At 41.7% G+C, this 25333-nt stretch overlaps 1 protein-coding gene across 2 annotated transcripts in view; it reads left to right on the top strand.

The window, feature by feature from the left end:
• Positions 1-17978: 17978 nt before the first annotated feature.
• Positions 17979-25333, top strand: part of LOC134336557 (voltage-dependent calcium channel gamma-5 subunit) — a 39629-nt gene continuing 32274 nt past the window's right edge. Inside the window, exon 1 of one of the 2 annotated variants that reach the window (XM_063030833.1) lies at positions 17979-18293. The gene's annotated coding sequence lies outside the window, so the exon portion shown is untranslated. Of the gene's footprint in view, positions 18294-18528; positions 18552-25333 lie in introns of those variants that run through there. The other variant, XM_063030834.1, reaches the window with a different exon arrangement.

Genomic DNA, 25333 nt, shown 5'->3' with positions numbered 1-25333 from the left:
ATTGCACCTGTAATGTAACTACACTACTTTATAATAGGAACCCAAATCATTTAATCACCTTAACCCCATTACCCCCAAAGAGCAAACTATAAATTTGCAATGTCATGGTAGGTGGGATATTAGGTAATCAAGACTAGCAATGCTGGAATTGTCTTTTGGCATTAAGAGATCTTGATATTAAAACATCTGAATATGAATGAGAAGTATGCTATGTCTGACAAAGAGCAAGTGGTAAAGCAGAACTCCCCATACGGAATGATGAGAGAATTGTGCTCTATTGTACACTTTAAAGTACTTTCTTATGGACACATTCCTATTTTCTTCCTGGATCTCACAAAGTAGAACTTCCTGTCAAAGTTAAGATTTATTGTTATTCAACCGTATACATGTACACCACCAAACAAAATAACATTCTTCCAGACCATGGTGCACAACTCAGTATGTATAACTCACAAACACAAAGTAATATTACCACAAATAAATTAACAAATAGTAAAATATATTCCATAAGATTGACACTTAGCCATAAATGATTCTCAAGACCAGCACTGTAGCAATATTAAAGGTTTATTTTAATATGTAAACTTACAGTAGGCCTTCCACAATTGCATAAGTTTAAATGCAATGTCCTTTTATTTGTTAAAAACTATCTTCTTACTTGCTATTTACATTTTGCATTTCAAACATCAAAAAAGGGGAAATAACACCAATAAAGTTTCAATAAAGTTTGAAAGTTAGGAAGGAATGCAACAAATCAAAGAAAAATAGTGTGCAAGACTATAATATCTAATAATACAGTGACAGAAGTTAATATTTCTAATTCCTCCTTTTGTTATTAAATTTATCTGAAAAGAAGTTTCTTATTTAAGTGAAGTTATCCACCAGCTTAGTGGAAATACCTAAGAAAATCCACATAAGAAATAGAAGGATTGCCTCTTGACACTGTTCTGTCATTCAACAAGATCACAGCTGCTAGACTCTCGATCTCAAATCCATTATCCTGACTATTCCCCTTCATGCTCGAACACCCTTCAGATCAAACTATGGGCATCCGAGCCTTGAAAAATTTTATTGACTCAGCTACAGAACTCTTTAAGGTACAAAATTCCAAAGAATCCTACCTCCCCATCTCCATCTTAAACAAATGACTTCTTATTCTGAAGCAATATCCTCAGTCCTGATGAAATATCTTCATCAAAGCAGGGATTCCCAATCTGGGGTTCATGGCATAAAAAAGGTTAGGGATCCCTGATCCAAAACATCGACTGCCCGTTTCTTTCCATAGGTGCCGCCTTATCCAGAGTTCCTCCAGCTTTCTGAAGCATTACAATAGATTTCCTACATTTGCAGTCGTTCTTTTGTCTCTCTCAGATTTCTACTGTTACTTTCCCTCAGAATCTTATATTTCAGTAAGATTGCCTCTCAGTTTTTAAAAAATTCATTGCTAAATTCAGCATACATCCAACGTATATACAGTATACCCCTCTTTAAAAAAGGAGACCGAAAATACATCTAGTACTTTAGGTGTGGTTCCACAAATGCCCTGTACAGTATAGCGAGATTTCAATTCTACAATTCCTTTGCAAAAAAAAAACAACAAAATGTTATTTGGCTTTCTGAATACTTATTAAATCTTCATGCCAACTTTGTGTTTCATGTACAAAGACAGGCAAATTCCTCAGTAGCATATTTTGTTTACTCTCTATATTATGTAGTCCTATTCATCATAATTAGGATAAGCACATTTTTTTCACGTTACAAGCTCTTTACATAACCTAACTATAACTCTGTAAATTCAGTACCCTCTCAAAGTTTGCTTTCCTATCCATCTTTGCACCATGTTCCACCTACTAATTTTCATGTCAATTATTTTAATATTTAGCTCTCTAACACTGCTCTAATATAAGAACACAAGAAATAGAAGCAGGAGTAGGCCATCTGGCCCATCGAGCCTGCTCCGCCATTTAGTAAGATCATGGCTGATCTGGCCATGGACTCATCTCCACCTACCTGCCTTTTCCTCCATACCCTTAATTCCCCTACCATGCAAAAATCTATCCAACCTTGTCTTAAATATATTTACTAAGGTAGCCTCCATTGCTTCTAACCTTTAGTAGACATATTCTTTTATTTTACTATTACTCATAGGGATGAAAAGTTCATTGTTTCATTCTTGATGTCTGCATAAAGAACGCAATTTCAATTATCTCAAATGTTTTTATAATTGTTTTACTGGGTTATCCATCTAGCCACCCTCATAAACAAACAGAAAAGCCAACTTACAAAAGAAACCCTATCTAGCATTGCTATTCATCCAGCAGAACAATCCACCATTTAGAACAGGTACAAACCAAAAGCGGTGGGTGATCATCAACATGCATCATGGATTCAACCTGATCTTCCCCAATGGGGCAAGGTTTCTAACTTAAGAAACATTGCAAATACTTTTAATAATACAATAAACTGCATGCACAGACTAATAATTTTCTTAAGTATTTATTATTAAGAAAATTATTTTACAAAAATCTGGGTAATGTTATTGGAACTGTCTTCCTAACAGAACTTACTAATCACCAGACTAGACCCTAAGCACCCTAGTCTTGTTGAATGTTATTTCATTTGGCAGTGTGCATGTATACAACTGTGGAGAGCCTAGGATAGCCACATTCCATATTAAAATACACCTTTGTTTAATAATGCTACGGTGCTGGTCATGGGAATTATTGATGGCTAAGTGTCAATCTTCAGGAATATATGTTATTATTTAATTGTGGTAATCTTACTTTATGGGTTGTTTGTGAATTATATATACTGTGCACCTTGTCCAGAAGAATGTTATTTCATTTAGTGGAATACATGTATATGGTTGGATAACAATAAATTTGAACTTGAAGTAGAATGGCTTTGAAGATGCTTGTTATGCTTCTACTTTTGAGAGATCCAAAAGAACATAGGAATGTTTCTTTACAAAAATATTTACTCTACTTCATTTTGTTTATTCTGATAATTCCAGGCCTCCTGTCTTTTTCCCAGCCACTGCCTAAGTTTTACAATTTCCATCCTTGATTTTAAATTCCTTCATGGTCTTAATCCTACAATCCACAAGGTATCTGTACTTCTCTAATCCAAGCATGACTTGGAGAAACTCAGCAGGCTGAGGCAACATCCATAGAGGAAAGTAATAGATGTTTTGGGCCAAGAGTCTTCATCAGGACTGGAAAGAAAGGGGGCAAAAGCCAGAATAACTCCAGCACTACCAGCTATTTCTAACCATCCCCCACCACCCTTCCTACCTATCTTCAATCTACTGTAACTCCTTTGTTCCTTCCAAGATGCTCTTTGAAACCAAACTTACATAGTTCTATGCCAAACACAAAGCTATTTGATAATATTCCTCTGAACCAGCTTAGCATGCTGTCATTGAATTAGCAGACTCTGCTGTTGACAGATCAAAGGAGTTCCCGTGGCAATATGAGAACAGGAAACTTTCCCCACATCATGTAGAAAAGTGCGAGATTAAAAAGTGCCTCTTCTCACCTGCCCATCGCCTCTCTCTGGTGCTGCTCCTCCTTTCCTATTCCCCATGGTCAACTGCCTTTTCCTATCAGATTTCTTCTTCTTCAGCACTTCACCTCTTCCACCTATCATCTCCCAGCTTCTGAAATTAGCCCACCGACCTACCTTCCCCCTCAGCTGATCTCATCTATCAGTTGCCGGCTTATACTCATTCTCCCACCTTCTTATCCTGGCCTCTGCTGCCTTTCTTACCAGTTCTAATACAGAAGCTTGGCCCAAAACACCTACTATTTCCCTCTCCAGATGTTGCCTGACCTTCTGAGTTCCTCCAGACTTTTGTGGCGTTGCTCAACATTTCCAGGGTCTGTAGGATCTCCATGACAACAGTTTTATAACAATGCGGTAAACTCAAAAGAGCAAGGTAGGCACAAAGTGAGGTTCAAAAAAATAACAGCAGCCTTGTAATTAACTTTGAGGCACAAGTACTAGCCAGGATATGCAATTATTACAGATAATAATGACAGATTCAAAATTACAATAAGATGGACTCAACCTCACCATCTACCTTGTTATTACAACACACCTTATTCTCTACTCGCTTTGCATTTTCTCCATAACAATTTATTCTGCATTCTATTATTGTTTTCCCTTGTACTACCTCAATGTACAATTGTTTTCCCTTGTACTACCTCAATGATCAATTCAGTACTGTTGTACTGTATGGCTGGCATGCAAAACAATGTTTTTTTAACTGTACCCAGTACCTTCGACAAAAATAAACCAATTTACTAAGTTGTTTCAGGGTTTCATCCATTTTCCAGCTCCCCGAACTCTGCTTTCCTTTAACTTTGGACTTGCCTTTATTCCTCCAATAGCAGCCATGCACTCAAGTGTTTCGATTTCAAGACATACTCTCCCTAAACCTCTTGAGAAATGTCTTTCTTCCTTGAACCCACTCCTTAAAATCTCGCAAGCTTCAGGTCATAGAATCCTTGAGCATTGCCGCAAAGAAACAGGCCCGATTAGTTCATGCCAACCTGTTATTCTCAGTCATCCCATCCACCTGCATCCAGATCACAGCCCTCAATATCCTTCCCATCCATGTACCTATCCAAATTTCTCTTAAATGTTGAAAATTAACCCATGACTACCACTTCTGCTGGCAGCTCATCCATACTCTCACCAAACTCTTTGCGGAGAAACTCCCTCTCTTCAAGGTTCAAAGTGTTATGCATTCACACCACCTTTATAGCACATGGTGAGGTATCAGGGAGGGGTAGCACCTCTGGTGGGGGAACATGTCGCGTCCTTTTCAGGGCGGTTAGTCCACCTTTGGTCCCCACCTGGCACTCAGCTCTCACCTGTGGCTCCCCGTAGCTGTTTGCATGCGACAGCAGCGACACCCCAGGCAAAGGCTTCGACAAGCCGGCTAAACCAGGTGAGGGTAGCCGATGGGTCTCAAACCCTCGGTGAGATAGGGAGTTGTCTATCCCAGCATGTGAAGACAGACTCCGGCTGATTGAGCGGACGAGACCAATGGAAGGTCCAACGGTCAAGAAGGTGGTGTCTGCAAGCGTCGTGGAACGTGTAGAGCAGGACAAGACACGGAAGACGTCCTGGTCATCCACTGCACCTAGTCCCATCTCCAGCCGTCTCGACTCTGTCTTGCCACCGGATCCAGATGGGAATTGGGAAGAGAGAGTGAGGCTGATGCTGCGCAACCCTCCCTCACTTAAATCCAAATCACGCGCTAGTCTCGGGTCATCGACTTCGACGCTGGACGAACACAATAGCACATGGTTACTTGAGTTACTTTTGCCTTCCTGCCAGCTTGAAATGGTCTGGCCACTCTCCTCTGACCACTTTCATTAACAAGGAGTTTAATATTTATATATTTCACCTTTCACCCCTAACCTATGACCTATAGTGTCATAGATTTATAAATTACATCCGTGGAATAAATTGCAGGCCGATTACTTTTTTAAGTTCATTGGGATGTTTCCTGCGTTAAAGCACCAGTGTTGTGAGAATTATTGCATTTCAGAAGGGTACATATTTTCAAATGCAAACAAATAACAAGTACAATACAATCGTGTCCAAGATATCCTGAAGTGGGAGGGTGAAGAGCCAGAGGTCCTGGTACATATAGGTACCAATGACATAGGTAGGAAAAGGGATGAGGTCCTGAAAGAAGAATATAGGGAGCTAGGAAGGGAGTTGAGAAAAAGGACCGCAAAGGTAGTAATCTCGGGATTACTGCCTGTGCCACGCGACAGTGAGAGTAGGAATGCGATGAGGTGGAGGATAAATGCGTGGCTGAGGGATTGGAGCAGGGGGCAGGGATTCAAGTTTTTGGATCATTGGGACCTCTTTTGGCGTAGGTGTGACCTGTACAAAAAGGACGGGTTACACTTAAATCCTAGGGGGACCAATATCCTGGCAGGGAGATTAGCGGGGGCTACTGAGGTGACTTTAAACTAGAATGGTTGGGGGGTGGGAATCAAATTAAAGCGGCTAGGTGTGAGGAGGTTAGTTCACAACAGAGGGATGGGAACCAGTGCAGAGAGACAGAGGAGTGTAAAGTGAGCGTAGAAGCAAAAAGTACAAAGGGGAAAAGTAAAAGTGGCAGGCCGACAAATCCAGGGCAAGCATTAAAAAGGGCTAAGAGAGTTGTAAAAGAGCGCCTGAAGGCTTTATGTGTCAATGCAAGGAGCATTCGTAATAAGGTGGATGAATTGAAAGTGCAGATTGTTATTAATGATTATGATATAGTTGGGATCACAGAGACATGGCTCCAGGGTGACCAGGGATGGGAGCTCAACGTTCAGGGATATTCAATATTCAGGAGGGATAGACACGAAGGAAGGGGAGGTGGGGTGGCGTTGCTGGTTAAAAAAGAGATTAACGCAATAGAAAGGAAGGACATAAGCCGGGAAGATGTGGAATCGATATGGGTAGAGCTGCGTAACACTAAGGGGCAGAAGACGCTGCTGGGAGTTGTGTACAGGCCACCTAACAGTAGTAGTGAGGTCGGAGATGGTATTAAACAGGAAATTAGAAATGTGTGCAATAAAGGAACAGCAGTTATAATGGGTGACTTCAATCTACATGTAGACTGGGTGAACCAAATTGGTAAAGGTGCTGAGGAAGAGGATTTCTTGGAATGTATGCGGGATGGTTTTTTGAACCAACATGTCGAGGAACCGACTAGAGAGCAGGCTATTCTGGACTGGGTTTTGAGCAATGAGGAAGGGTTAATTAGCGATCTTGTCGTGAGAGGCCCCTTGGGTAAGAGTGACCATAATATGGTGGAATTCTTCATTAACATGGAGAGTGACGTAGTTAATTCAGAAACAAAGGTTCTGAACTTAAAGAGGGGTAACTTTGAAGGTATGAGACATGAATTAGCTAAGATAGACTGGCAAATGACACTTCAAGGATTGACGGTGGATATGCAATGGCAGGCATTTAAAGGTTGCATGGATGAACTACAACAATTGTTCATCCCAGTTTGGCAAAAGAATAAATCAAGGAAGGTAGTGCACCCGTGGCTGACAAGAGAAATTAGGGATAGTATCAATTCCAAAGAAGTAGCATACAAATTAGCCAGAGAAAGTGGCTCACCTGAGGACTGGGAGAAATTCAGAGTTCAGCAGAGGAGGACAAAGGGCTTAATTAGGAAGGGGAAAAAAGATTATGAGAGAAAACTGGCAGAGAACATAAAAACGGACTGTAAAAGCTTTTATAGATATGTAAAAAGGAAAAGACTGATAAAGACAAATGTAGGTCCCCTGCAAACAGAAACAGGTGAATTGATTATGGGGAGCAAGGACATGGCAGACCAATTGAATAATTACTTTGGTTCTGTCTTCACTAAGGAGGACATAAATAATCTTCCAGAAATAGTAAGGGACAGAGGGTCCAGTGAGATGGAGGAACTGAGCGAAATACATGTTAGTAGGGAAGTGGTGTTAGGTAAATTGAAGGGATTGAAGGCAGATAAATCCCCAGGGCCAGATGGTCTGCATCCCAGAGTGCTTAAGGAAGTGGCCCAAGAAATAGTGGATGCATTAGTGATAATTTTTCAAAACTCGTTAGATTCTGGACTAGTTCCTGAGGATTGGAGGGTGGCTAATGTAACCCCACTTTTTAAAAAAGGAGGGAGAGAGAAACCGGGGAATTATAGGCCGGTTAGCCTAACGTCGGTGGTGGGGAAACTGCTGGAGTCAGTTATCAAGGATGTGATAACAGCACATTTGGAAAGCGGTGAAATGATCGGACAAAGTCAGCATGGATTTGTGAAAGGAAAATCATGTCTGACGAATCTCATAGAATTTTTTGAGGATGTAACTAGTAGAGTGGATAGGGGAGAACCAGTGGATGTGGTATATTTGGATTTTCAAAAGGCTTTTGACAAGGTCCCACACAGGAGATTAGTGTGCAAACTTAAAGCACATGGTATTGGGGGTAAGGTATTGGTGTGGGTGGAGAATTGGTTAGCAGACAGGAAGCAAAGAGTGGGAATAAACGGGACCTTTTCAGAATGGCAGGCGGTGACTAGTGGGGTACCGCAAGGCTCAGTGCTGGGACCCCAGTTGTTTACAATATATATTAATGACTTGGATGAGGGAATTAAATGCAGCATCTCCAAGTTTGCGGATGACACGAAGCTGGGTGGCAGTGTTAGCAGTGAGGAGGATGCTAAGAGGATGCAGGGTGACTTGGATAGGTTGGGTGAGTGGGCAAACTCATGGCAGATGCATTTTAATGTGGATAAATGTGAAGTTATCCACTTTGGTGGCAAAAATAGGAAAACAGATTATTATCTGAATGGTGGCCGATTAGGAAAAGGGGAGGTGCAACGAGACCTGGGTGTCATTATACACCAGTCATTGAAAGTGGGCATGCAGGTACAGCAGGCGGTGAAAAAGGCGAACGGTATGCTGGCATTTATAGCGAGAGGATTCGAGTACAGGAGCAGGGAGGTACTACTGCAGTTGTACAAGGCCTTGGTGAGACCACACCTGGAGTATTGTGTGCAGTTTTGGTCCCCTAATCTGAGGAAAGACATCCTTGCCATAGAGGGAGTACAAAGAAGGTTCACCAGATTGATTCCTGGGATGGCAGGTCTTTCATATGAAGAAAGACTGGATGAACTGGGCTTGTACTCGTTGGAATTTAGAAGATTGAGGGGGGATCTGATTGAAACGTATAAGATCCTAAAGGGATTGGACAGGCTAGATGCGGGAAGATTGTTCCCGATGTTGGGGAGGTCTAGAACGAGGGGTCACAGTTTGAGGATAGAGGGGAAGCCTTTTAGGACCGAGGTTAGGAAAAACTTCTTCACACAGAGAGTGGTGAATCTGTGGAATTCTCTGCCACAGCAAACTGTTGAGGCCAGTTCATTAGCTATGTTTAAAAGGAAGTTAGATATGGCCCTTGTGGCTACAGGGGTCACGGGGTATGGAGGGAAGGCTGGGTTCTGAGTTGGATGATCAGCCATGATCATAATAAATGGCGGTGCAGGCTCGAAGGGCCGAATGGCCTACTCCTGCACCTATTTTCTATGTTTCTATGTTTCTAATCTGATAATTCAAAACCCTCGGGACTTAGTGAATTAAATTGACTTTATTTCTTACATCCTTCACATGAGGAGTAAAAATTTTTATGTTACGTCTCCATATAAATGTGCCATATGCAATCATAGTAATTTATAATCATTTATAATAAATAGAACAGTCAATGTAACATAGAGTACACTCAAATCAGTGTGAGTTAATCAGTCTGATGTTCTGGTGGAAGAAGCTGTCCTGGAGCCTGTCGGTCCTGGCTTTTATGCTGCGGTACCGTTTCCCGGATGGTAGCGGGTGGAATAGATTGTGATTGGGATGGCTTGGATCCCCAGTGATCCTACGGTCCCTTTTAACACACCTCTCACTGTAAATGTCCTGAATCATGGGAATCCTGAATCACAACTACAGATGCACTGGGCTGTCCGCACCACTCTCTGCAGAGTCCTGCGATTAAGGGAAGTACAGTTCCCATACCAGGCAGCGATGCAGCCAGTCAGGATGCTGTCAATTGTGCCCCTGTAGAAAGTTATTAGGATTTGGTTGCCTATACCAAACTTCCTCAACTGTCTGAGGTGAAAGAGGTGCTGTTGTGTACACACCACATGAGGTCTTTGGTGATGTGGATGCCAAGGAACTTAAAGCTGTTTACCCTCTCAACCCCAGATCCATTGATGTCAATAGGGGTTAGCCCATCGCCATTCCTCCTGTAATCCACAACCAGCTCCTTTGTTTTTGTTACATTGAGGGAGAGGTTGTTTTCTTGACACCACTGTATCAGAGAGATGACTTCTTCCCTGTAGGCCACCTCGTTACTGTTTGAGATAAGGCCAATCAGTGAAGTGTCATCAGCAGATTTAATAAACAGATTGGAGCTGTGGGTGGCGATACAGTCATGAGTACTAGGCTGCCAGATTTCCTAGATTGTTGGTTGTTATGTACACTAATAGCCAAATACGCTTTTTCATCTTTTTTTTAATATATTGCACAGCAGGAGAATAAATTTTCCCGTGATCCTGGTCTGTGGAAGTGAGAAATGTACCGGCATTCCAGAACTGGCCTCATCAGTAAACCAGCCCGTGTGGTGACATCTGGTGGACCCCAGCATTGGCTCCAGCTGCAAACCAAACCCACATTCCACATTTCAGACTCCTGGCTCTGTACGCACAAGCTGTTTACACTTTAAATAAAGAGGGAGAGCTACACTCAGTGGCCACTTGACTAGGTACACATGTACACCTGTCCGTGAATCAAATATCAAATCAGTTAATCAAGTGGGAACAAATGAATGCATAAAAGCATGCAGACATGGTCAAGAGATTCAGTTGCTGCTCAGACCAAACATCAGAATGAGGAAGAAATATGATCTAAGTGACTTTGACCGTGGTATGATTGCTGGTGCCAGATGGGGTGTTTTGAGAAAAATTGCTGATCTCCTGGGATTTTCACACACAAAAATCTCTGGAGTTTACAGAGAAAGGTGTGAAAAATTGAGCAGCAGTTCTGTGGGCAAGAACACCCAGTTAATGAGAGAGACTGGAGTAGAAAGGCCAGACAGGTTCAGGCTGACAGAAAGGTGACAGTAACTCACATAGCCACGTGTTACAAAGGTGGTGTGCAGAAGAGCATCTCTGAATGCCCAATACGTTGAACCTTGAAGTTGATGAGTGACAGCAGCTGGCGACACCGTAATCCACTCCTGTACCTAATAAAGTGGCCATTGTGTGTCGATTCCAGACCACTGTATTTTCAAACAATCAGATGACATATTATCAGAGCTTTACTATATACTTGTGAATAAATTCTCAGCATATTGAGAAACAATGCAGTGTAATGCTGTCCTGATAATGTTCTTGTGTTAATTATTTATAGATGTTTTATCAGTGGCCTTGATATGTTTTTGTTAACACAGTCTGTTTTCAAAGGACCAGGAGGAGGATATCGGGATATCGGTTAAATCAGAGCACAAAAAGCTGACCAATTTTAAATCAGGAACTGTAAAATATGGACACAGCTATGATTTTATTTATAGGGTAATAGAAAGAACAGCACAGAAACAAGTCCTTTGACCCATCTACTCCATGCCAAACCATTTAAGCAACCAACTCCCATCAATCTGTACCAGGACCATAGCCCTCCATACCCCTGCCATCCATATACCTATGCAAACTTAACATAAACATTGAAATCGAGCTTGCATGCACCACTTGTGCTGACAGCTTGTTCCATACGCTCACTGTTCCCCTTAAACTTTTCACCTTTCACCCTTAACCTATGACCTCTAGTTGTAGCCCCACTCAGCCTCAGTGGAAAATGCCTACTTGCATTTATCCCATCTATATCCCTCATAATTTTGTATACGTCTATCAAATCTTTCAACTTCTATGTTCCCAGGAATAAAGTCCTAACCTATTCAATCTTTCCTTATAACTCAGGTCCTCCTGACATGGCAACATCATTGTAAATTTTCTCTGTACTCTTTCAACATTATTTACACCTTTCTTGTAGGTCGGTGACCAAACTGCACAAAATACTCCAAATTAGGCCTCACTAATGGCTCATACAACTTCAACATAACATCCCATCTCCTGTACTCCTGTGTTGACACAAAGCCAATGTCTAAACCAATTTACTACCTCATTTTGAAAGTCCAGTGACTGAAACTTCATGACCAACCCTCCAATGCAGGATCTTGTCAAAGTCCATGTAGACAATATCCATTGCATTGCCTTCATCAACTTTCCAGGTAACTTCCTCAAAAAACCCTGTAAGATTGGTTAGAGAGGACCAACAATGTATGAAGCCATGCTGACTATCCTTAATTGGTCCATGTCTATCCAAATCTCATATAACTGGTCCCTTAGAATACCTTCCAATAACTTTCCCACTACTGATGTCAAGCTCACCAGCCTATAATTTCCTAGTTTATTTTTATAGCCTTTTTTAAACAGCAGAACAACATTGGCTATCCTCCAATCCTCTGGTACCTCACCTGTCGCTAAGGATAATTTAAATATCTCTGCTAGGGCCCCAGTAATTTCTGCACTTGCCTCCTGTAGGGTCTGAAGGAACACCTTGTCAGGCCCTGGTGATTTATCCACCCTAATTTGCCTCAAAACATCAAACACCTTGTCTTCTGTAATCTGTATAGAGTTCATGAATTTGAAGCTGTTTTGCTTCACTTCCGTAGACCCTGTCCATCTCCTGAGTAAACAGAGGTGCAAAAATGCATTTAAGATCTCCCCCATCTCTTTTGACTCCACACATGAATTACCAATCTGATCTCCCAGATGACAAATTTTGTCTCTTGTTATCCTTTACCTCCTTTGCACCTTGTCTGCTAAGGCAACCTCAGGCCTTCTTTTATCCCTCCTGATTTCTTTCTTAAATGTTCTCTTGTATTTCTTATGCTCCATAAGCACCTCATTGTTCCTACCTGCCTATACCTGTAATGCACCTCCTTTTCTTCTTAACCAGGGCCTCAAAATCACTTGAAAACCAAGGTTCCCTACACTTTTTATTGTTAACTTTTATTCGGACAGGTGCATACAAGCTTTGTACTCCCAAAATTTCACTCTTGAAGGTCTCCCACTTACCAAGTACACCTTTGCCAGAAAACAGCCTGTGCCATCCACACTTGCCAGACCCTTTCTGATACCATCAAAATTGGCCTTTCTCCAGTTTAGAATCTCAACCCATGGACTATCTTCTTGTAAATTTACTTTGAAACTAATGGCATTGTGATCGCTAGATGCCAAGTGTTCCCCTACACAAATTTTTGGCACCTGCTCTGTCTCATTCCTTAATAGCAAATCAAGTATAGCACACTCTCTCATCGGGACTTCTACGTACTGATTAAGGAAACTTTCCTGAACATATTTGACAAACTTTATCCCCTCTAGTCCTTTTACAGTATGGTAGTCCCAGTCAATATGTGGGAAGTTAAAATTGCCTACAATAACAACCTTATGGTTCTTGCATTAGTCTTCAATCTCTCTAAATTTTTTCCTCTAAACCACTTGAAACGCTTTTAAAAAATTTAATTATTGATTGATTGATTGATTGAAACATACAGTGTGGAGTACACCCTTCCAGCTCTTCGAGCCATGCTGCCCCAGCAACGCCAATTAATCCTAACCTAATCAAGGGACAATTTACAATGAGCAATTAACCTACACGGTATTTCTTTGTGAGGAAACTGGAGCACCTGGGAAAAACCATACATTCCATAGGGAGGACATAAAAAGACTCCTTATAGACGGCACCAGAACTGTACTCTGAACTCTGACAACCCATGGTGCAATAGCATCGCAGTAACCGCTGCACTACTGTGGTGCCCAATGTGATGATACATCACCTTCTCTGACCCTTTGAGCTGAGACTTTCACTTTGAAGATTATTTGTCATCATTTCTACTTTGATCACAGTGTGTGAAATTAAAATTGGAAGATGAGTCACGACCAATACTTATCTTGAAATATCAATCGTAAATTCTCTCTGGACTTTAAGTACATGGGACATATTTTTAAATGTGTTTATTGAATACATCGCACCATTAAATATTTACCAGATGGAAGCTATTACCTTCATTTTCACAAATTCTGTTCCTAGGTCACCAGATCCATTGGTCTCTATGTTTGAAAAGTAGTGCTATATATTCAGAGGATAAGAGGAGACTTGATAGAGGTTTACAAGATGATTTGAGGCATAGATTGAGTGGACGCCAAGAACTTTTTCCTGGGGAGAAATCATTTTAAGGTGTTTGGAGTAAAGTATAAGGGGGGGATGTTAGAGTTAAATTTTTGACAGAAAATGGTGAGTGCGTGGAATACCCTGCCAGATGTAGTGGTAGAGACAGATATATTAGAGGCATTTAAGAAACTCTTAGATAGGCATATGGACATAGGAAAAGGATAACTACGTAGGAGAGAAGGGTTAGATTGAGCTTAGAGTAGGCTATATTATGTGGGCAGAAGAGCCTGTACTGTGCTGTAATGAGCTGAAAATTAAAGCTGTTTCAAATTTCCCCATGAACAGCATCATATTAAACTCCATCACTACTAAATATTCTATATATGCCTGGACCATTTGGTTGTTACGTCTCATTACTCAAAGCTGTTATCTATTCTGAAATTGATTAAAGGCATATTGGTTCTTCATCTTTTTTGAATATACTAGCCCTCTCCTTCCCTATCTTTCATTTATACCTTACAAGCCACTCCTGAGTTATGCCTCAGCAATGGTGAATACCCTCCCAATTTGAATTAATTGAGTGTTTTGCACCCTGTACATTTTATTGATAAATAATTTACTGGAGTCACATTCAAACGTGTTATTGGCTAAACTGCTCTGCTGCATTACTTCATTTCTGAATGCTGATTTATTTACTTAATTTAACTTTCATTTTATAACTATTTTAGTACTTTGTCTTCGTCATCATCCCAAACTTAATTATTCCACCATTGCCTTTGACTACCAAGGCCCCAGACTCAGGAATTCTCCCCTTAAACCTCTCTACAATTGTTTTCTCCTTTAAAATCACCAAACAACATTTTTGTCATCTGCCGTCATATGTGAACAAGAACATAGAACATTATAGCATAGGAACAGGCAATTCAACTCACTAATCCCATCTCCCTGTACCTGGTCCATATCTCTCCAGACACTACATGTTCATGTTCCTGTCTAATGGCTCCTAAGTACCTCTATTGTTATCTGCATCCATTAATTCTCCTGGTAACATTGTCCAGGGATGCAGCACTCCCTGTTAAAAAAAACACTTGCCCTGCAGGTCTCCTATAAACTTCCCTCTTCTCATCTTAAAGCTATGCCCTCTATTATTAGACATTTACACCCCGGGAAAAAGGCTATCTACCCCATCTGTGGGTGGCGGGGTGGAGATACATCTCTACCAAAGGAGGTGTAAGGTGCTCCTTCCCTCCGCTAGCCTGCAGGTCACCCTTAGGCAAGGTGTAGCACTTGCTTAGCTCCCCAATTAGAATCACGTGAATCCAAGGGACCAGGAGGCGGATGGTCATATGAGCAGCTGGTTCATATCGCAAGTCTTGGTTATGCAACCACTGATGCCAGGCAGACAATCTATGAAAAGTACTGGTAATGGCTGGGGTCACCCACCTCGTAAAGACACTGCCCAGAAGAAGGCAATGGCAAACCACTTGTGTAGCAAAAATTTGCCAAGAACAATCATGCTCATGAGACCATGATCACCCATGTCATAGAGGGGAAGCCTTTTAGGACCGAGGTTAGGAAAAACTTCTTCACACAGAGAGTGGTGAATCTGTGGAATTCTCTGCCACAGCAAACTGTTGAGGCCAGTTCATTAGCTATGTTTAAAAGGAGGTTAGATATGGCCCTTGTGGCTACAGGGGTCAGGGGGTATGGAGGGAAGGCTGGGTTCTGAGTTGGATGATCAGCCATGATCATAATAAATGGCGGTGCAGGCTCAAAGGGCCGAATGGCCTACTCCTGCACCTATTTTCTATGTTTCTATGTTTCTATACGACATGGCACATAATGATGATGATGATCACTACTATCAGGAAGTGATAATAAAGTTTTGTTTGTTAATGCCAAATTAAAATAGGGGTTTTTTTTCAGATGCCATTATATTAGAACAGATTGAAAAATATTCAGATGATAATTCTTCAACCAGAAATGTTAACTATAAATACAAGAGATTCTGCAGATGCTGGAAATCCAAAATAGCACAAGCAAAATGCTGGGGGAACTCAACAGGTCAGGCAGCATCTGGGGAGGTGAATCAATGTTTTGGAGTGAGACCCTACTTCAGACCAGAAAGGAAGGGGGAAGAAACCAAAATAAGGTTGGGGGGCGGTGGAGGAGAAGGAGATCACAGAATTGGCAAGTTTGGTTGAGCACATAGCCAAAGATTCCGAGAGCAGCAGGGATCACCGAGAGGGAGAAGTGATGTTGACTGCTTCTCTTTCTACATACACAGTCTGTACATTTCTAGTGTTTTCTGATTTCAAGAAGACAAGAAAATAGGAGCAGGAATAGATCACTCAGCCTGTCAAACCTGCCCCACCCCATTCAGTATGATCAAGGCTGATCTATGCTGGCCTCAAATCCCCATCTGTGCTTTTCTCTACATCTCACCATTCCTCCATCTTTCCAGTGTTTATTGGTCTCCACTTGCATATGGTTGGCTTACAAATGATCTTGCTTATACTGTCCAAGGGCGCATAATTCCATGGATTCATCATCCTCTGGGCACCAGGCACCTCAGTCTTAAGTAAACATCTCTCTATTTGGCGGCCTTCGTTCCCAATTTCCAACACGTGTTTTTGCTTTGTTGTTCTTGCAGGCAGATATTAAATCAAATGAGCAAAAAGAGCCAGGTGTTAAGGGCTGATTTTAAGGAAAAAAAGGGTTTGAGGGAGGGAATTCTGGTGTTTGTTAATTAATAATTTGAATGCAAGATGTCAGCGTTGAAGAGATTTGATGTTACTCCTTACTAGACCTGCACACACCTTAATGATACACTTCTTCGGGGTTCTACTGACAATCATTTTTACATTGAACAATTAAAACTTGTTCTGAAATAATTTCCCATGGCAGCAGAAATTGAAGCTGGTTCCCCACGGAAGAAGCCGCAACTGAATGCCCTTGTCGGAATTTCTATCGAAGGTGTACCTGCTTTGATGTTTCCGTCCCCAACTAAAGTATAGGGATGACTGTGATCTAAATGGTTTCAGCTAATAAATACAAGTTGATTTTATTAGCTGGACACATCAAAGTTGCTGGTGAACGCGGCAGGCCAGGCATCTCTAGGAAGAGGTACAGTCGACGTTTCGAGCCGAGACCCTTCGTCAGGACTAACTGAAAGAAGAGCTAGTAAGAGATTTGAAAGTGGGAGGAGGAGGGGAGATCCAAAATGATAGGAGAAGACAGGAGGGGGAGGGATGGAGCCAAGAGCTGGACAGTTGAGACCTAACTAGTTCCCCTCTACCACCACTCCGCTCCCACATCGACTGTACCTCTTCCTAGAGATGCTGCCTGGCCTGCTGCGTTCACCAGCAACTTTGATGTGTGTTGCTTGAATTTCCAGCATCTGCAGATTTCCTTGTGTTTCCGTGTTTATTAGCTGGAGCCGTTTTATGTTTGTTTTTTAATCAAAATAAGCAAGCCATTGTACAGTTTATGGTAATAATAAATTTCTCGCAGTTAATTAAAAACATATTTCATGTACGAAGTTACAACTGTGTTGGGAGATTCCGACATTTACCAGCGCCTTCAACTATTCGCTGGTGGTCGACATGAAAATGAACGCGAAATTGTGATAGAAGAGCGGAGCTCTTGGCAGATTGTCAATTATATTTAATCATCAATATAAATATATGAGCATTGAAAACCATATATGGAAAATGATTTTTTTTTCACATTTAAAGTGGATCCTGCTATTTGGGGATTCCTTCTTGTTCGCATCTTCTAGTTTATTACCTGGCGAAAGTGGAGTTTGGCATTAGTCCCGGGTCTGGGTTTCCCATCCAGTGATGCAGACGACCTTTCACGTCATTGTGGGTATTTATGAAATATGTTATCTCAGCCCTTAAAAATAGATCCCACGATTCTCGTGCATTTAGTCTTCATTAACACTTATCTATGTATCCACATTCCTTTCCAGCTAAACTCCCACGTAATCCTTATTCAGACCCCAATTCCCACCGGATTTTCCCGGGACTCCCGTTGCCTCAGCCTTGGGTTAAAATCACGCACACATCCTATTCTGTGTTCTGGTCTCTTCCGGGCAAGAGCCCAGTTGTGTTTAAGTGTCCTACTGTCTCCTCCATCTGTCCTCTCTGGTGTCGGAATCGTCAGATCGCAGAACACGTGTGCGGTGGTGGCGTGATTCCCTCCTCCTCCTTAAACCCACTTCTCCCTCCCGCCACCTCGCTCGACAGCATCACTTTGTTCCCATTCACTTTGCTTCGAGCAGGCAAACTCTTCAGTCATCTGCTGCCCCGCGTCCCGAGGAGAAGCGACCAAACCCAGGCGCAGGCTGGCGTTTGAAGCGAATTGCCTTATCCCCACAACCACACCCTCGGCTTCTCTCCGTTGCGTGCGGCGGTCCCGAAACGCTGACCCACACCCAACTGCCGCTTCAGAGGGCGAACAAGACCGTGCGGTAAACTTCATTGGCGAAGTCGTTTTGTGATCTTGAACAAGGTAAAGGCTGGATTGCATGTGCGGTAATTTTGGGTACTGTTTTAGTGTATTTTCACACACACGTGTTTCCCCCTGTCAGCATTAACCGGGTCCCTTTTACAATGAGTGGGCTATTATGAGGGGGATTAATGATTTTTTTTGTTAAATAGTGGATTTCCCCGAGACTTCCTGGTAAACTCCCAGTTATTCGCCCTGATCGCCCTACAGTGTCCAGTATCGAGTCAACAACCTTCGTCAAGCGATAGGTATCCCGTTAAGGTGAGGAAATTTTGCCGAGTACGCCGGGTACCCAACCAGTCAACATTTCATCGGAATTCTGCTGTATGTTTTACATTACGTCTTCCTTAAATCGAATTTAAAAGATCTGCAAAAATGCGGATTCCTTGACAACAGCAAATGCGATGAAATCGATTACATCTTTTAATTGGTACAGCAAAAATTTGCAGATTCCTTGTCTGAGATGTGCATTGTTAAATTTAATCAATCAAAGTATGCTTAATATATAAAACAAAAACCTTTTTTATGTAACTATATTAGGAGCCTTGTACGGAATGTTGAAATGATTAGGGTGATGCGGCGAATATTTAGGTTATTACAGTCACCAACAGATTGGTGATCTAGTGCTCTGGGAATAACCACATGTTTAGTTCTCTGGAGAGATTTCGAGCGACCCATTTAACTAATCTCACGTTTCAGTGGAACCATTGGGCAAAGGAGAAGCATTCTGGTCGTTCGACGTTGTGCGTTTATGTCTGCACGGCTTCTCTTCGTTGCAATGCAAAGATTGCACTGTTTAGTGTTTAAAAGCCTCGATAAATTAACACCCCAGCCCCAATCCCAGCCCTCCTTCGCTTTACTTTTCCAAACCCACTGAAACGCGACCGAATTATCGATAGATGTCGCGACTAACCAACCGCCGCGCCGCTAATTCGATTCCAGTCCTACATTCGTCCCATCAACTCCAGACCAATTGAACAGTAATCCCAACGCGTTTGCCGGCGTTAATTGGATTACTGAGACACCAAGAAACAGTACTGTATTTCTGGGGACGAATGGTGTCTGGCCGTGGACAGAGGTAATCGGTCTGAAATACAGCAAAGAAATCTTTGCCGAAACACGAAAGAGTACCTGTAAAATATAAAACGACCAATTAGAAACTGAGATTTATTAAGTTTTTAATCAGTCAGTAGTCACCTCCAGGAGGGTGAAGGCAGATTAAATGATAAAAATCGAGAAGGGAATATTTATTACAAGTATTACATTGTACCGCAGCTGCTACCGTAAATTAATAAAATTCTGGACACATGCCCGTGATAATAAACTTGATTCCGAATCTGAAAGAAAATTGGACAAATTCTTGAAAGGTACCAATTTCCAGAGCAGTCGGAAAGGAAGAGTTGCCAGATTACTTTTAAAGAGCTAGCACCAGCACAATGGACCAAAACAACTGTTTCTGTGCTGCTGTAACTTCCCATGGCTCCAACAAACCAAAGCCAGAAAAGGAAACAAAGGGTTAAGGTAAAGGCTGGATGGGAGTTGTCTGCCATACAGGATTTCTCACATTTTGATTTTCTCACTTTAGAACAAAACACATTGCCTGAGAGAGAAGACAAGATGTTGCTACCATTTGTGAATTGTTTGCGAATATAAATACTTTTTTTTAAAGCGAGTTTTGCCAAATGCTACAAACTCCCCCTATGTCGGCAGTGTGGTCTGAAGACTGGCTGGAAGGCCGAGACCCAGCTGTAGAGAATAAGTGAGTCCCTCGTGTTCGATGTGGAGTCCCTCTGGTATTGAAAGCAGTCCTCGGCCTGTGGTCCCTACTCAGCTTTCATAGATTATTCATTGTGATGTCCTCCCAGAGGGTGCATTATGTTTCAATCCAAACCCAGGTCATTTGTGTGCAGCTGTGACAATTGTAATTCTAGCAAAAATCCCACAAAGCATATTACAACACATGCAAAATGCTGGAGGAACTCAGCACCTATGGAAATGAGTAAGTCGACATTTTGGGCTGAGACCCTTCATCGGGGTTTCTGACATAAACTTGCTTCACTGGTTGGGACACCAAGTATAAAAGCTGACAAGTCATGTTGCACCTGTATAAAACTTTAGTTACTTTAGTTATGTCACATTTGGAGTATGTGAGCAGTTCTAGTCATCGTATTACAAGTAGAATGTGGAAGATTTGGAGAATGCAGAAGAGGTTCGCAAGGATGTCGTCTGGAATCTGGACTGAAGAGTATTAGCAATAAGGAGAGGTTGGATAAACGGATTTTTTCCACTTGAGTGCGGGAGGCTTCGGGCAACCTTATAAAAGGCTGTAAAAGTATGAGAGGCGTAAATAGGGTAGATGGTCAGAGTTTTTTCCCTAGGGTGGAAATATCAGATACTACAGGCTATAGGTTTAAGGTGAGGGTGAGAAGTTTAAAGGAGATTTGTGAGACAAGTTTTTTTTACACAGGAAGTGGTAGATACCTCGAACCTGCTACAGGGCAAGAGGCATAAACAGATAGAGTAATACTATCTAAGAAGCAGTTTTACACATTTTTACCTGCAGGGAATTGAGGGATATGACTCTCCTGTAGGCAGTTGGGATTAATTTAGATTAACATTGTGGTTAACACAAGCACTGTGGACCGAAGGACTTGTTTCTATTCTGTATTATACCTATGGGTAACCTATATTGCTACCGTAATATCACCTTAAACATATAGCCACCAAGCGCAAGTAGTAATCTTTATTGTGTCATATTATCTTAGCCTTGAACAGACGATGCTGCTATCAAGATAAGGTTTCATTACAAATTAATTTTGTTTAGACATTTCATTATTTTCTGGTATATTAAAATAATTTCCTACTTCAAAATTTTTCCCATCAGTCCATCACATATTTCATGACATCCTTGGGACTGATGGAAAGGGCATCCAGATTTGCAGATGAATAACACCTCGTGATAAAATCATGAATAAAAATTGTTTTACTGACCATGATGTATCATATCCTATTTAAAAAAGTAATAATTTAATACGGATGGGAGAAAGTTAGATGATGTTGCAGAGCTGTGGGAGTGGAGGAATGGTGTTCACAAGGCAATAAGAAGGCCAAATTAAGCCAATAGCACTTTATGAATATTTAACAATAATGTTACAGGCTGCAACACTGGAATGTATTTCCTTGTTTAATGATTCAACCAGAGATTCAATATCAAGAATATGGTTTAGATATCCTGTCACAGGATAAGGGGATTTAGGAATTGACCACACCCAAACAGAACTTTACATTAAGTGATGACAAAATGAATGACCAGTTTGCATGTTTAACTTTCTTGAAATATTGGAATTTACAGAATTATTTTAAAAAGTTGATATGGATCAGATTCAGCCTCTCTTGTCACATGTACATTGAAAAGCATCATTTGAGCTAACAACACAACATAACGCTGTTACCAATGTAGCATATTATTCTGCCCACAGTGCTCAGAAGAACAACACAAAACATAACAGGACAGGGAGACTTTTGTTAATAGTAATTTTTGTTTAGATTTGTTATAATATTGGTGTTACAATAAATCTAAAATTTCAAACATCTGTATAGTATGTGGATAAATATGTAATTTTTAAAAACATTATTGCCTTTAATCATTATCGTTACATAAAACTGGTTACTAGAGTTGTACATCAGACAAGATTATCTCCATAGAATTGGCATTTTCTAGCTTTCATTATAAAGGAAGCTACTCATCACACTCGGAACATTTTTGAAAAGTTTCAGCTAACTAACTTAATTTAAAGTACAGATAGGATATCGGACCATCTTGAACTTTACAGTTCCACAATATACCAGTCAGTGTAATGAGTAATCTCATCAGAAGGATCACAGAGTGATTTATGTGGGAAATACAGACACAGTAAAAGCTGCTTTTTCTGGTTGAACTTTATAATAGTGGGGAAGGAGAGAGAACTGAAGTTCTGTTTCATTCACCTTCAGGGTATGTGATGCTGACAATGGATGACTAAAGTGAGACAGCGTCTCACTTTGCCATAAGTGACAAATGTCATCTCATCTATAGAAAGCATCAGAAACAGAAACGTAGCATTTCAATATCAGCCTTAAGACAGCTAGCCATCGAAATCTGACCCAGACCCGAGCTCATTGACTTTAATTTCCTCATTCAGTTTGAGCCCATTTTACAGAGTCTTTCCATTCTGTGCTGCTCCTCTGATTCCGCAGGTGACATTTTGATGGTAATTTCCACTAGTTCAAAAGCAAGTGTAAGGTATTTGACTCTGAGCTTGTTTTATCAAAATACTGGCTGTTCTTAGACTACAAGATATGGAAGCAGAATTTAGGACATTTGACCCATTGAGCCTGCTCTGCTATTCGATCATGGACTAAACTCTCTTTACATTCTCATCCTATGGACGATCCTAGCAGTTTTGTACCATCATCAAATTTCGATATTTGGCCACTTGACCAAGTTGTCTAGGATTTAATAATGGCTGGAAAAAAATGTTCCCATTCAACCATTTTCTTCTCATGTTGATGGATTCCTAATGCCAAAACAAGCACTTCTATTTCACAGTTAGTGAAATTGGTGTCCATTGTTTTATTCTCTCTATTGTTCTGCTCTTTTCCATTCTCCATCTATGACAGAACATGCCCCTGATCAAGAAAAACCTATTCTCGAGCAGCTAGTAGAATTTTTGAACCAAAGTAGAATAAGACATTCACTACTGCTCATTGTTTCCTGTTATTTAGCCAAATTTCTGTTCATGCTATGACAGACCCTTTTGTTCCCTGGCTTTCTATCTTGCTGAGAAACCTATTGTGTGGGACTGTGTCATTTCCAGTTGGAAGTCCATTACATGAGCTGCAATTCCCTTATTGACCCTCCACGCGATATCATTAGATAACTGTATCAAGTTAGTAAGACACAATTTGCCTTAATTGTCAGGTGCCTAGAAATGCTTTACAGATTTGAAATTTATATTGATTGAGTTAATTATCACATGTACATCAAAACGTACAATGAAATGTGACATTTCCATTAACAACCAACACACCCAGGATGTGCCGGGGGCAGCCCGCAAGTGTTGCCACACAACCCAACACCAACATAACATGCCCACAATGCTTGGTAGGATGACACAGAACACAAGAAACAACAACAGGAAAACAAACCCTGTTTCACACTCCTTCCCAATGTCCTTATGCAGCCCTCTAACCCCAGGACAGACCACTGCCGCACCACTCAACTAGGCGATCTGTCTCACTCCTGTATACCTGCTTGTTGCCATCTGAGATTATGCCAACGACAGTGATGTCATTGGCAAATTTATAGATCGTGTTTGAACTGTAATTAGCCACACAGTCATGATTGTAAAGAGAGTAGAGCACTGGGCTAAGCATGCTGCCTTGAGTCGTGCCAGCAAGGAACAAACGAGAAAACCTGCAGATGCTGGAAATCCGAGCAACACACACAAAAGTCCTGCCAAAGGGTTTCGTACCGAAACGTCGACTGTACTTTTTTTCGTAGATGCTACCTGGCCTGTTGAGTTCCTCCAGTATTTTGTTTGTCAGCAAGGAACAGATATCATTGCTGATCCACAGTGACTGTGGTCTCCAAATGAGGAAGTTAGGGATCCAGTTGCAGAGGGAGGTACAATGGCCCAGGTTTTGAAACTTGTTTATTCATATTGAGGGGATAATAGTGTTAAATGCTGAGCTGTAATCAATAAGCAGCAACCTGTTGTATTTCGTGTGGCTCCAAAGCTGATGGGAGGAAGGGGCTCATTGCTTCTTGCTGCTGCTTGTGCAAAGGGAGAGGGGAAGAGCGAGGCTTTGGGCTTCGATGTTTCTATTGTTCTATGGGGTTTCCTTGTTTTGTGGATGTCTGTGAAGAGGATGAATTTCAGGCTGTGTACTGGATACATTTAAGGCATTCGTTAGTCTTGCGAGACCATGGATCTGTGCCTGGAAAGTCTTCACTCTCCAGGGCGCAGGCCTGGGCAAGGTTGTATGGAAGCCCAGTAGATGCCCATGCTGCAAGTCTCCCCTCTCCACGACACCGATGTTGTCCAAGGGAAGGGCATTAGGACCCATACAGCTTGGCACCAGTGTCGTCACAGAACAATGTGTGATTAAGTGCCTTGCTCAAGGACACAATGCGCTGCCTCGGCTGGGGCTCAAACTCACGACCTTCAGGTCGCTAGTCCAATGCCTTAACCACTTGGCCACATGCCCACACACTGGGTACATACTCTTTGATACTAAATGTACTTTGAAACCTGCGAAACCTTGAATGGAGAGCCAGTGAGTTGCAACCACTGTAGACCTGTTGTGGCAGGAGGCAAATTACAGCAGGTCCAGGTCCTTGCTCGGGCAGGAGTTAAATCGAGCCATGACCGACCTCGCAAGGCCCTTCATCACAGTAGATGAGAGTGGTACAGGATGATAGTCATTAAAGCAGTTCACCCTGCTCTTCTTGCGCTCCAGTATGATTGAAACCCTTATGAAGCAGGTGGGAAATTCTGACTGCAGTGGTGAGAGGCTGAGGACGTCCTCGAACGCTCCAGGTACACCATCACGGCCTGGTGCCTTTAAAGGATGCTCTGACGTTGGCCTCTGAGACAGAGGTCACAGGGCCACCCAGTGCTGTGGAGATTCGTGCAGGCGTAGTGTTATTCTCCCCATCAATGTGTGCAGTAAAGGCATCGAGCTCATCAGGAAGTGAATCATCCCTGCCATTTCTGCTGTTAGGTTTCGCCTTATAGGAAATAATGGTATGTAAACCCTTCCACAGCTGTTGTGCATCTGATTGTGACTCCAACTTCACATGGAATTGCCTTTTCACTCTCACAGTGGCATTCTATGGGTGGTACCTGGATTACTTGTGGAGCTTTGGATCACCAGTCTTGAATAGCACAGATCTATCCCTCAGCAAGATGTGAACCTCCTGGTTCATCTAAGACTTGGTTTGGACAGACACAGTATGTTCTCAAAGGCGCACACTCATCCCCACAGGTCTTGATGAAGTC

The sequence above is a fragment of the Mobula hypostoma genome, chromosome 22 (genome assembly GCF_963921235.1).
Source record: "Mobula hypostoma chromosome 22, sMobHyp1.1, whole genome shotgun sequence".
NCBI classification, from domain to species: domain Eukaryota; kingdom Metazoa; phylum Chordata; class Chondrichthyes; order Myliobatiformes; family Myliobatidae; genus Mobula; species Mobula hypostoma.
This window is presented reverse-complemented; position numbering and strand designations above follow the sequence as displayed.